Genomic DNA, 12,054 nt, shown 5'->3' on the forward strand with positions numbered 1-12,054 from the left:
GAGAGCTTGTGGTAGCTTACAGACTAGAATATAAGCCAGAAGAGTAGTAGACACATCTCTTTTTAGATCATACTACCTTGAAAAACTGAAAAATTAAAAGACCCCCAGAACTAGCTCTGAAAATAGCTGCCCCCCAAAAAACTAAAACCTGAAACAGTTCTCTCTTCACTCCAGGAGCAGGGATCAATTTTAACATAAAGTTAAAGTCAAGAAATAGGCAGGAAAAATGAACAAACAAGCAACAAAAGAACTTGATTATAGAAAATTTCTATGGTGATAGAGATTAAAATATAAAACTCAGAAGAAGACAACAAAGTCCAAACTGCTCCATCCAAAGCCTGAAAGAAAAATGTAAATTGGTCTCAGGTCCAAAAAAGAATTGCTGGAAGAGCTTTAAAAAGATTTAAAACATCAGAGAAGAGAGCTAAAGGCAAAATTGATAAAAGAAAAGTGATTGATAGGAGAAAATCATGAGTCAACAACTTGGTAAAGGCGACACAAAAATATTGAAGAAAATAAAATACAAATAACAACTCCCTTAATGTATGCTTCAAAAGTCCAAATATAACATATTTCTAAAGCTATTTACTGTGTCCCTAGATTCAGACTAAGAATAAGAAATCACAAAATGTCACAAAATGTCTCTCGGTATAGAATCAAGTTTAATTTCCTCTATTTTTCCCCCTCAAAATTGTCTTCATTCCTCTTTGTCATATGGGACATAGCTATAGATTTCTTGAACTGATATTTATGGGCTCCATTAATATATTTTGAGCCCCACAGTGTTCTTTGGTCAAATTAGTTTGGTCAAATTGTTAAAATTTGCCTCTTTTGTCAGCCAGGGAAGCTGGAACAAAAAATATAATTGTAGACATTTGCATCATATATTATGTCTGATGGCATAATATATAGAATCTTGTCCTTGGAGTCAGAGAACACTTAGATTTAAATCCCACCCCAGTCTCTTATTAGTTGTGTGATCCTAGGCAAACATATTCTATGAACATTCATTTTTTCATCTATAAATCAAGAAAAACTATTACCTATAATTTTTTGTGAAGATCAAATATGAGAATATAAGTATTTTGCAAACTTTAAAGTGTCACAACCATGTTGATCTATTATTTTCCTCACAAAACCACAAATAGAAGTTAACAAAAGTTCTTTATACATGAATAAATTAATACTTAGAAGGATTAAATGACACACTCATAGTAACGGGATTCATTAGAGCCAGCACTTGAATCCAGGTCTCTTTACTATAAATACAAGATATGTTTCACTATATCAGTGTTCTCTAATGTGGAAACCATAGTCTTTGGTGAAGTTATAGCCTTAACCGAGTCTATAATTTATCTTAAAAGAATGTGTAAAAATCTATTTTAAGATGTCATATTTCTCATCTGGGATATTGCAATAGCTTCCAAATTTTTCCATTTGCCTTAAGTCTCTCCCTTCTCTAATTCATTTTCCACAGAGCTGATCAACTGATTTTCTTCCATTTCAGGTTTTACCATGTTTCTCTCTGGCTCAATAACTTCAGTGACTCCTATTGACATGTCATCTTTTGTTTCATTCTTTTAAAATTTCTTTTTCTTCAAGGTGAAACAATAGCTGACATTAAAAGAATGTCTCTCCGCACCAAAGCCTAGAGAGTCTTCTTCTGGAAAGGTTTTGATGATGTTTAATGAAAGTGCTTGTAGGTAATACTTAAGAAATTTTGCATGTGGTTCTGATTGGCTACAATTGGCTGTATTTTCTGGGTTTCTCCATTATATTCTACTAACTTCTACAGTATTCTAACACTTCAGTTCTGGAAATTATATCTTATTAATACTCTCTGTCCCTGGAGCTTCTCTCTCCCTTTGAATGGAGGGTAGCGATTAGAGAGCTATTCCCAGGATCTCCATTTAAGGAAGGTTGGTCAGCTAGACCAACCATTTTTAATTTCCACCCAGATGCATTCCTCTGGACTTCTCCTTTATCCTCTACCTCCCCTAGGCAGGGGCAGATTCTAGAACTTTAGGGACAAATGTGGCCTGCCTGGTTATATGACAATGATCTGGAGAATGCTCCTAGAAACTCATCCCCTCAGGGGCAAAGTTGAGGACATGAAACTACAGAGAAAGCTGTTGTTGAAGGGAGTTGCTGGGAAAGAATATTCCTGCTTTCATGAAAGTGGAAACCAGCCCAAACTAGCTTTTTTTCCCAGCCAAATACTTTCTGCTCCCAATTACTGTTAGACATTTATGTAATTCATAAATATGTCAGTATATACATCTCGAGGACATGTATATAAAATGAAAAACCATTACCTCACTTGAATGGGAGTGAATGTTACCTGTACAAAATTTTTAGTTGTTGTTGAGAAGGATGAATAATCATAAAAGTTTGGAGACCACTGCATTGTAATCCTTTCCTAAAGGGTTAACGCACTTTAACTTAGGTGTTAGGTAGTCTAGATTCTTTTATTTGGCTCCCTTTTCTCTCTATTTGGCTGAAAAATTAAATTCCTCAAGTTAATGTATTTTTTACCTCTTCAGAGAAGCAAAGAGAGAAAAGAAAAAAAAGCAATAAAAATTAATAATTCCTCTTCTCTGCCTTCTTTTTCTTCTTAATTTCCCAAAGGGAAAAGTATGCCAACATCTAAAATTTAAGGCATGGGTAGAAAGAGCCTTAAATGTGGAGTCAAAAGACTTGTGTTTGAATTCTATTTTTTTTTTACCTACAATCTGTATGACTGGATAATTCATCTCCCTTCTCTGGGATTCAACTTCTTAATCTGGAAATTAAAGTAGTGGGAATCCTATGATTTAGTGACTTTTTGCTCCAAATTGCTTTCTGCTGTGGCTGTACCAATTTACAAACCACACCAATAATCTGTTAGTGAGCCCATTTTTCAACTCCTCCAGCAATTGCATTGACTGATTAAAAAAAAAAAAAAAAAAAAAAAAAAAAAATATATATATATATTGTATCTGCCTGCTGGGTGTTCATTGATTCTGCCCATGTTTAAATTCATTCACTCAACAGATATTTATTGAACTACTAATATCTATAAGGTATCATGTTAAGCACCTAGATGAAAAAAAAATGTCCAAACCATGCCTTCAAAGAGCTTACTTTTCATATTAATTTGAGAGACAGAATAAATATGAAAAGTTTAATAATATCTGGAAAAAAGAGGAAAAATGAGTTGTGATAATATAAGACCATGGGACGTTACCATCACATGTGTAGAGGTCCGTAGCATGCCCAGATTATCTGACATGGTGTCTCTCTCCCCGTGAAGGATGCTCAGGAGCTGTTTCCAGGAGAATTGAGGCCATGTGAAAGGGCAGTGCCTTGGAGATGTTGAATATACCTGCATGGGCAGATCTTCTGTATCTGATTCTGGAAGGTTATCCACATGATGAATGGAAGGCTCCCTGCCTAGCTTTGAGGACTTTAAAAGGGAGCAGTTGACTTTATATATTTACCTCCCGTTGCTGTTTGTGTTTGGGGGAACCAGGTAGTCTTTCACTCAGGGCTTCTGGTGAGACTGTTTTAAGAAAAAAGGCTTTGGGGCTTTCTTCCCCCTGGGAGGTCACTGTGGCCCCTCAGAAGTTGAGAGCAGTTGGCTTGTTTGCTTGTCCCTTTCTATTTTATTTACTGAGAATGTTGTTTTCAGTCTGGGTAGGGAGCATGAGTCAGAGTAAGCTAGGAGTTGGAATCCTGGTTAGGTATTTCACACAGCCCAATGTCAAATCCCCAAAATTAAGGAGAGATCTTTGTTGTTTGGTTGTTTGACCCCATTTAGGGTTTTCTTGGCAAAGATACTAGAGTGGTTTTCCATTTCCATCTCCAGTTCATTTTACAGATGAGGAAACTGAGTCAAACAAGGTTAGAGGTGTTGCCCAGGGTCCCACAGCTAAGAATTATCTATGGCTGGATTTGAATTCAGGAAGATGAATCTCTCTGACTCCAGGCCCTGTGCTCTCCATTGTGCTATCTGCCTGCCTCAGAAAAGGGAAGGGATGTATCACAAACTTTTCAGTCTCTCCTGGAAGCTTGAGGAGCCTGGTCCTGAGAGAGTGGGGCCAGAATGTCCATGTTGCACATGCATGACTACTTGTCAAATGAATAACACAGACAAGATGGGTGGAGTTTCTATCAGTGATTAGGAAAGAAAAGGAAGGTTTTTCTAGTCAGTAATATGTGATTGTTACACTTGATTTCATAATGAGAGATGGTTTGTTCAAGATCTAATGTCGGTGGTGTAGTTAAGAAATGCAATTTGGTGTGAGAGCTGAACCAATGTGTAGACTGCCTGGGCTGTCTCAGGTAAGACTGCCTGGGCTGCCTCAGGTAAGACTGCCTGGGCTGTCTCAGGTAAGACTGCCTGGGCTGTCTCAGGTAAGACTGCCTGGGCTGCCTCAGGTAAGACTGCCTGGGCTGTCTCAGGTAAGACTGCCTGGGCTCTCTCAGGTAAGACTGCCTGGGCTGCCTCAGGTAAGACTGCCTGGGCTGTCTCAGGTAAGACTGCCTGGGCTGCCTCAGGTAAGACTGCCTGGGCTCTCTCAGGTAAGACTGCCTGGGCTGCCTCAGGTAAGACTGCCTGGGCTGCCTCAGGTAAGACTGCCTGGGCTGCCTCAGGTAAGACTGCCTGGGCTGCCTCAGGTAAGACTGCCTGGGCTCTCTCAGGTAAGACTGCCTGGGCTGCCTCAGGTAAGACTGCCTGGGCTGCCTCAGGTAAGACTGCCTGGGCTCTCTCAGGTAAGACTGCCTGGGCTGCCTCAGGTAAGACTGCCTGGGCTGCCTCAGGTAAGACTGCCTGGGCTGTCTCAGGTAAGACTGCCTGGGCTCTCTCAGGTAAGACTGCCTGGGCTGCCTCAGGTAAGACTGCCTGGGCTCTCTCAGGTAAGACTGCCTGGGCTGCCTCAGGTAAGACTGCCTGGGCTGCCTCAGGTAAGACTGCCTGGGCTGCCTCAGGTAAGACTGCCTGGGCTCTCTCAGGTAAGACTGCCTGGGCTGCCTCAGGTAAGACTGCCTGGGCTCTCTCAGGTAAGACTGCCTGGGCTGCCTCAGGTAAGACTGCCTGGGCTCTCTCAGGTAAGACTGCCTGGGCTGCCTCAGGTAAGACTGCCTGGGCTGCCTCAGGTAAGACTGCCTGGGCTGCCTCAGGTAAGACTGCCTGGGCTGCCTCAGGTAAGACTGCCTGGGCTCTCTCAGGTAAGACTGCCTGGGCTGCCTCAGGTAAGACTGCCTGGGCTGCCTCAGGTAAGACTGCCTGGGCTCTCTCAGGTAAGACTGCCTGGGCTGCCTCAGGTAAGACTGCCTGGGCTGCCTCAGGTAAGACTGCCTGGGCTGTCTCAGGTAAGACTGCCTGGGCTCTCTCAGGTAAGACTGCCTGGGCTGCCTCAGGTAAGACTGCCTGGGCTCTCTCAGGTAAGACTGCCTGGGCTGCCTCAGGTAAGACTGCCTGGGCTGCCTCAGGTAAGACTGCCTGGGCTGCCTCAGGTAAGACTGCCTGGGCTCTCTCAGGTAAGACTGCCTGGGCTGCCTCAGGTAAGACTGCCTGGGCTCTCTCAGGTAAGACTGCCTGGGCTGCCTCAGGTAAGACTGCCTGGGCTCTCTCAGGTAAGACTGCCTGGGCTGCCTCAGGTAAGACTGCCTGGGCTGCCTCAGGTAAGACTGCCTGGGCTGCCTCAGGTAAGACTGCCTGGGCTGCCTCAGGTAAGACTGCCTGGGCTCTCTCAGGTAAGACTGCCTGGGCTGCCTCAGGTAAGACTGCCTGGGCTGCCTCAGGTAAGACTGCCTGGGCTGCTTCAGGTAAGACTGCCTGGGCTGCCTCAGGTAAGACTGCCTGGGCTGCCTCAGGTAAGACTGCCTGGGCTCTCTCAGGTAAGACTGCCTGGGCTCTCTCAGGTAAGACTGCCTGGGCTCTCTCAGGTAAGAAAGCATTTCAGTCCATCTTGAGTGGCTGGCTTGTTTCTCTGGATTGTGTATTTCTTGGGTGCCAGGAGAAAGGTCTCTACCTGGTCAGGCATGGCTAGTCCCAGCCCAGGATTTTGAGCTGGAAAATTCTATACCATTGTTCCTCATCAAAAGCACACTTTGTTTAAGTGTCCCTTCCAAACGGTGTACTTTAGAAACATGAATGAAAGTGTTGCCAGATTTTTGCTGAAGAAATAAGGAGTGGAATGAATTTAGGCCCAGTACCAAGGGCACTTTACAGGTAAATTATCTCTGAAAACTGGAAATTCATTGTTTGTGGACTCCCACTTGTAGGCTAGCCTTTAAAAGAGGCCTTTAGTTATTAATTCAATTTAAAACACATTAACATCTCCATCTCAGGGTATAAGGACAGCAGGAAGGAAACTGAAATACTGTTAGGAGCAGCCCCATCCCCCGCAGAGGTTCCGTTTCCCCAAGGAGGCTTTTTCAGAGGTGGAACTTGCTGGTTTCCCTTGGGTCCTTGTTGGAAGAGGGGACGCAGGCAACTCAGAGACAAGGAGCTTCCTGCTGAAGCGACCTGCCTGATTTTACCATTGGCATCTTCCCAACCATTGAGCCCTCAGCCTGTTTGTCAGTTAGACCCAGCTGAATCTGTAAACCTCAGGGGAAAGCCTGAGAACATTTAATTAAACAAATACTTGTTCCGCAAAGGACAATGACATATTCTTTGTGTGGCCAACTGCAGAGAAGCAGATGTCATCACTTAAGAAATAATTAACAAACAAAGGTATTGTGAAAGTCGAGACATTGAAGAAAGCACAAAAGAAAATCCCACAAAAGGAATATTTTTGGGCTTCCCAGTGAGGCAGTCCCTTAACAATACCCCCGGTGATTTCTGTCTGCTAATTTAAGCCTTGGGATGGAGTCATAATTAGACCATAGCTTGTTGGGAGGTGGAAAGGATGTTTCTGAAAAAGTCCCTTTAAAAAACAACAACAAACCTCTACCTCTGTATTCTATTTATACTTCTCAAAGCATTTTCATAACCACTATTTCATGAGGTCTCTGCAATAATTCTGCAAGGTAACAGGGGCTTATTATCCCCATTTGACAAATGAAGCAATTAAGGCATAGAAAAATCAGTGATTTAATGCAAAGTCAACACAAAAAGTAATAGAACCAGAACATATGTTCCGGTCTGCTGATTCCACTCTAGGGCCCTGATCTTCCTAGTGGACTTCACTGCCTTTTCCCACAAGCTGAATTATTTCTGTAGTTCAAATTTTCCTGCTGGATAAGGTATCAAATAACTAAGAATGAAGGTGGAGACACTATCATTGCAGGGGAAGTGATTCAGGGCAAGCCTTTTGCCCTGGTCACCTTCAAACCCCAATTCCCAGGATTCTTCTGAGGAGGAAGCTGACGTTAATTACTCAGGGCTGGGCAGAATCCCCTTATTACTTAACTCAAAGTAGAATTTCAAAGATCAGGAGATAAATTCCACAAGTGTTTTGTTAAATACCTGACATGTGCAAGTTATTTGGTATGTAGAGAAGGGAGGGTATGTGCAGGTCTATAAACAATTTTAAAGGACAATACTTTTCCCTTAAGGGATTACAATGTATGACCCTGCTCTCTGGATCAACTTTTCTGAACTATTGAGGAAAAGTCCTCACGAAGCACTAGATTCACATTGATGAATATCCCGGCCTTCCTAGTATCTGAGGTTGGATAATGTCAGAGGAAATTTTCCACATTCAAGAATGAGGAAATTCAGAATGGAAGCTTCTGTTTCCTCATTGTTTTAGGAACCTTTATTTCATTCTGTATCAAACCAGCCATGTGTAATTCTGGTTAGGAACATGGCCCTAGAGGAAACAAAACTGCTATTGATTGACCTCATTCCTATTTTCATTCTCTCTCTCCCCCAAGGTGGGTATGGGGAGGGAATTGAAGGGAACTGAGTAGTTAGGTATCTAGATTGTATTCTAGATATGTATGTTTAGATTGTATTCTCTGATTTCAAAAACAAAACAAAGCAAAATCCCCTGGAATTGTATAAAAAGCTTAGGATCTGTTTTCAGAGTATTCAGGTAGATTCAGCTGATTAGAAATCATATCTGTTTATATATCAAATCATATCTGTTTCAGCCCCTTCTAAATTCATTCAACCAGTATTTATCAGGTAGCTTCTATGTACGGGGCACTGTACTGGAGCCTGAAGATAGAAATACCAGTAAGAAATAGTCCATTCCATCTATATACAAGTAACTATATTAAAAAAAAAAGTTGATGCTAAATTCAGGAAATAGAAAGAAAATTCTATAAAACTTCATAGGAGGAATAGGGAAGGTTGGGAAGAATATGGAAAGCTAAATGAAGAAAATGAAATCTAAGTTAGGTTTTGAAGGAGAGGTAGAATTTCAACAGATGGAACTGGGAATAAGAGAAGAGGCAATCCAGGTGTGGGTGATGAATTGCAAATGGTGAGGCTAGTGGTCAAGAATTGGGGTGGGCAATTCCTTCTGGTCAGCACAGGTCCAATGTGAAAAAATTTGCAAACCCAAAATTTGTTTGTGGAAAAAGAGATTTATTGATGGCACTGAGAAGCCAGCTTTGCTAGGAACACAGACTTCTTAGTGGGCAAGGTCCTGTCAGGGAAATAACAAGGGTTAACACTGAGAAGAGAATATCTTCACAGTGGGCAAGAGTCCTGGCAGAACAGCTTCCATTCAAAATTGACTGAGATTCCTTCAATGGTGTCAATGCCTCCAGGCCTAGATTTCCAGTTGAAATTATCTTGGAGTTTCGAGCCACTCAGGCCGAGATCTCCTACTGAATAAAATCACTTAGGTGAGAGTTGAAGACTTTTCCCAGAGTCTGGGAACTCCCTGAAGGGGATCCTGGCCATCCCCAAAAGATCGCAGTTTCAATGGAGAGTGATTTGACCAAGATCTCCAACTGAATGAAGCCACTTAACTTGTCTGGGAACATACGCTTTCCCAGGGGAGAACCTGAGACCTGAATCTCCCTTCTTTTACAGATTAAAGGGGACACAGTTTCTGGGTTCACCTCCATCATAGGGAATAGCATAAAGGAAAGAAAGAACTGGAGGTTAAAAAAAAAGCCCCAAACAGCTGATTTCTTTTAGACAGTGGTAAAAAGTATAGCTTGACTGAACCATACAGTACATGATGGAGAATAAATTGAGATGAGGTTGGAAAGGCTGATTGGACCCAGATTGGAGGACATAAATAGTCCCAGGTGATGACACCATAGGGGCCTCATAGTATTTTACATACATATATATGTCCAAGTATTTTATATATTGGACAATTAAATGGCAGAATGGATATAATGTCAGACCTTGAGTCAGAAAGACTTATTTTCCTGAGTTCCCAATCTGGCATCAGACATTTCCTATTGGACTAACCCTTGGCAAGTCACTTAATTCTGTTAGCCTCAGTTTCCTTATCTGTAAAATGAGTCAGAGATGGAAAGATAAAGTATTCCAGTACTTTTACCATGAAAATCCCAAATGAGGTCACAAAAAGTCAGGCAAAACTGAAAAATGACTAAACAATGAAATTTTACATATCACAGCATTATGATTGAAGAAGAGATAGATAACGGATTGAGAGCTCACCTCCTAAAGAAGAAGACTTGGGTTCAGTTCATATTTCTGCTCGTGTGATTCTGGGCAGGTCATTTATCAGCTACATGCATCCAAGATCTTCTCAGCGAGCATGGTTATGACTTGCTAGCAGGTAGTAGTAGACTCTGTACAAATGGAAGATGTCCAGGCTGAACTCTACAACTTCTGTGTTACCTATTATCCTTATGTGTTGTTATTTACTCATTTCAGTCATATCCAATTTTTCATGACCCCCTTTGGGATTTTCTTGGCAAAAATACTAGAGTGGTTTGTCATTTCTTCCTCCAACTCATTTTATAGATGGGGAAACTGAGGCAAGCAGGGTTAAGTGACTTGCCTAGCATCACTCAGCCAGTAAGTGTGAATGAGACCAGATTTGCACTCAGGAAGGTGAGTCTTCCTGACTCCAGGCACTGTAATTTCCTTTATATACAATGTGGCAGAATAACCCTACCTGAAAGATGACAAAACTGAGACAAAGAAGGATAAGATAAAAATTTAGATTGCTTCTACTATGTGACAGACACTCTGCTAAATACCAAGAAATAGATGCTAGTATTAGTTCAAGAAACTGAGATAAACAGAAATTTCATGACATCTCCGGAATCACACACCTAGGATGTATCTGAAGTTGGATTTGAACTCAGAGCTTCCTAATTCCAAGCCCAATATTCTATCCACTGTACTACTTACCTGCTTCAGAAAGATACAGTGCCTTGCTAATGTGAAGAAGCTGGGATTAAAATCTGGGTGTTCATACTTTCATAAATTTAGAACTGGAAGGAGTTTAACTCAATCCCTTATTTTAGAGATGAGGAAATTAAATCCAAAAGAGTTTAAGTGAGTTGTCCAAGTTACACACACACACACACACACACACACACACACACACACACACACACAGGCAGTATTCCAAATCCTTGATGTTCTTGCTGTCATATCTTTTGGAGGAAATATAGAATTTCTTTCTGTCCTCAAGGCATTCACATCTAACAGGGAAGCTAAGACAAATACACATAAGACAATTAGAGAGTAATTAATTGCTAGCTTATTTTTTAAGAAAATAAAAAATTAAAAGTTATACTTTAAAAATAGTTAATTGACTCCATCTTCCTCTTGCTAACCCATCCCACATTTGTTGACTAGAGTCAATGAATTCTCTGTTCCCAGGAATTATTTGCATTCTTTCCATCCAACCTTTTTCTCTTTTCAAAACGCTAATAAAAATAATATCCTCACACCAAATTTTACTAGAATCAATCATTTGCCATTGTTATTTATTATTATTCATCCATTCTTGAAAAAAAACTAATGGAATCAGGAGGGAAATGTCTTGACTTACAAGTGAATTGGACTTAAGTGAGACAGAACTGTACAAAGTTATCAGGCCCATTCTCTTCAGATTCAATGGAATTCAGTGGCAATATACTGTATATGGCCCAGGATTCACTGGAGATCTCGGCCTTTTTAAGTTAAGGTCTTTCCCAGAACTCTGTCTGCAAGCCACACTTATTTGATATTTAAAGGCATCAGATGCTTGAAAGAGAGAGAGATTGACCATAATTCACCCCTAATAATCTTTAATTCTACATATATGAGAAGAATGAGAATCAGTGAGTAAAAACCCATGAGGTAATGGAATGCCATAGATACATGGCAGATATCAACTGAGCTTCTAAGAAGTCAGAAATGTAATGAAGTTAGAAAGATAGCATCTGAAAGTCAACACAGATTAGTTGTAAATCCACCTTTGTAAAGTTGGCTTCCCTAGAAAGATGAATTTCCTCTGGGTAGTGGAGCTCGAATGACTTCTGTGTGTCTCAAAATGACTGGTGGGTGAACAAACACATAAAAAAGTCAGTTCATTCAATTGTTGGCACCCCAATGTTTTGCTGGTTGCTGGATCCCAAAAATCTATTATAGCTAAAGGGATTTTTATTGTTGTTGTTGTTTATTTATTTATTTTTAAAATCCCCTCCCCCTCAGTACATGAAGTAAGAGGAACCTAAAATTTGGCAGATTGAATGAATTGGCTATAACATTACAGACTTATACCATTACTTTGGACTAACTCTTTATAAAGTTGTGAATTTGGCAGAGTACGTCTTTCCTGATCTCTTTTCTGCATCCTTTTTTTTTTAATTTCTAAAAACATTTGTACATTTATCACGATGCGCAAGAAAAATCACAGAAAAAAAGAGAAAAAAATGAGAGGAGGAAAAAAAAAAGCAAGCCAGCAACTACAACAACAACAAAAAAAAGGTGAAAATACTATGTTGTGCTCCACATTCAGTTCCCATAGTCCTCTCTCTGGATGAATATGGCTCTTTCCATTACAAGTTTATAGGAATTGGCCTGAATCACCTCACTGTTGAAAAGAGCCAAGTCATCACAGTTGATCATCACACAATCTTTTTGTTGCTATATACAATGTTCTTTTGGTTCTACTCATTTCTCTTAGT

The 12,054-nt window shown here is 40.8% G+C and overlaps 1 long non-coding RNA gene across 3 annotated transcripts in view; it reads left to right on the forward strand.

Annotated features, from left to right (window-relative positions):
- Positions 1 to 1,604: 1,604 nt before the first annotated feature.
- Positions 1,605 to 12,054, forward strand: part of LOC141561711 (uncharacterized) — a 31,636-nt gene continuing 21,186 nt past the window's right edge. The window contains exon 1 of one of the 3 annotated variants that reach the window (XR_012488133.1): positions 1,605 to 1,703. This is a non-coding gene — a long non-coding RNA (uncharacterized LOC141561711). Of the gene's footprint in view, positions 1,704 to 4,231; positions 4,324 to 5,336; positions 5,356 to 12,054 lie in introns of those variants that run through there. The other 2 variants (XR_012488131.1, XR_012488132.1) reach the window with 2 other exon arrangements.

Source organism: Sminthopsis crassicaudata, chromosome 3 (assembly GCF_048593235.1).
Source record: "Sminthopsis crassicaudata isolate SCR6 chromosome 3, ASM4859323v1, whole genome shotgun sequence".
Lineage (NCBI taxonomy): Eukaryota > Metazoa > Chordata > Mammalia > Dasyuromorphia > Dasyuridae > Sminthopsis > Sminthopsis crassicaudata.